The sequence below is a fragment of the Arachis stenosperma genome, chromosome 1 (assembly GCF_014773155.1).
Source record: "Arachis stenosperma cultivar V10309 chromosome 1, arast.V10309.gnm1.PFL2, whole genome shotgun sequence".
NCBI classification, from domain to species: domain Eukaryota; kingdom Viridiplantae; phylum Streptophyta; class Magnoliopsida; order Fabales; family Fabaceae; genus Arachis; species Arachis stenosperma.
In genome coordinates this window covers 27,769,227-27,771,216 of record NC_080377.1, presented here as the reverse complement: position 1 = coordinate 27,771,216, position 1,990 = coordinate 27,769,227, and positions in this window count along the sequence as shown.

Here is a 1,990-nt window from a genome sequence, read left to right as displayed (position 1 = left end):
TCTTAATTGAAAAAGAGAAGAATTGCATGAATTTCAGATTTTATAACAGATTAATTATATTGATGTGGTGGCAATACTTTTGTTTTCTTAATGTATGCTTAAACAGTGCATATGTCTTTTGAATTTGTTATTCATGAATGTTAAAATTGTTGGCTCTTGAAAGAATGATGAAAAAGGAGACATGTTACTGAGGATCTGAAAAATCATAAAAATGATTCTTGAAGCAAGAAAAAGCAGTGAATTAAAAAAAAACGAAAAAAAAAGAGAAATAGAAAAGAGAAAAAGAAAGAGCAAGCAGAAGAAGCCAATAGCCCTTTAAACCAAAAGGCAAGGGTAATAAAAAGGATCCAAGGCTTTGAGCATCAGTGGATAGGAGGGCCTACAGGAATAACATCCTGGCCTAAGCGGCTAAACCAAGCTGTCCCTAACCATGTGCTTATGGCGTGAAGGTGTCAAGTGAAAACTTGAGACTGAGCGGTTAAAGTCGTGATCCAAGGTAAAAAGAGTGTGCTTAAGAACCCTGGACACCTCTAATTGGGGACTCTAGCAAAGCTGAGTCACAATCTAAAAAGGTTCACCCAATTATGTGTCTGTGGCATGTATGTATCCGGTGGTAATACTGGAAGACAGAATGCTTTGGGCCACGGCCAAGACTCATAAAGTAGCTGTGTTCAAGAATCATCATACTTAAACTAGGAGAATCAATAACACTATCCGGATTCTGAGTTCCTAAAGAAGCCAATCATTCTGAATTTCAAAGGATAGAGTGAGATGCCAAAACTGTTCAGAGGCAAAAAGCTAAAAGCCCCGCTCATCTAATTAATACTGATCTTCATAGATGTTTTTGGAGTTCATTGCATATTCTCTTCTTTTTATCTTATTTGATTTTCAGTTGCTTGGGGACAAGCAACAATTTAAGTTTGGTGTTGTGATGAGCGGATAATTTGTACGCTTTTTGGCATTATTTTTAGTATGTTTCTAGTAGGATTTAGTTAGTTATTAGTATATTTTTATTAGTTTTTAGTTAAAATTCACTTTTTTGGACTTTACTATGAGTTTGTGTGTTTTTCTATGATTTCAGGTATTTTCTGGCTAAAATTGAGGGACCTGAGCAAAAATCTGATTCAGAGACTGAAAAGGACTGCAGATGCTGTTGGATTCTGACCTCCCTGCACTCGAAGTGGATTTTCTGGAGCTACAGAAGCCCAATTGGCGCGCTCTCAATGACGTTGGAAAGTAGACATCCTGGGCTTTCCAGCAATATATGATAGTCCATACTTTGCCCAAGATTTGATGGCCCAAACCGGCGTTCAAAGTCACCTTCAGAATTCCCAGCGTTAAACGCCGGAACTGGCACCAAAGTGGGAGTTAAACGCCCAAACTGGCACAAAAGCTGGCGTTTAACTCCAAGAAGAGTCTCTACACGAAAATGCTTCAATGCTCAGCCCAAACACACACCAAGTGGGCCCGGAAGTGGATTTTTATGTCTTTTACTCATCTTTGTAATTCTTAAGCTACTAGTTCCCTATAAATAGGACCTTTTACTATTGTATTTTCATCTTCGGACATCTAGTTCTTAGATCATGGGAGGCTGGCCTCACGGCCATGCCTAGACCTTGTTCTTATGTATTTTCAACGGTGGAGTTTCTACACACCATAGATTAAGGTGTGGAGCTCTGCTGTACCTCGAGTATTAATGCAATTACTATTGTTCTTCTATTCAATTCTGCTTGTTCTTGTTCCAAGATATCACTTGTTCTTCAACTTGATGAATGTGATGATCCGTGACACTCATCATCATTCTCACCTATGAACGTGTGACTGACAACCACCTCCGTTCTACCTTAGATTGGGTGAATATCTCTTGGATTCCTGATACACGATGCATAGTTGATCGCCTGACAACCGAGCGCTCGCCTGACAACCGAGCCAGCCATTCCGTGAGATCAGAGTCTTCGTGGTATAGGCTAGAACTGATGGCGGCATTCAA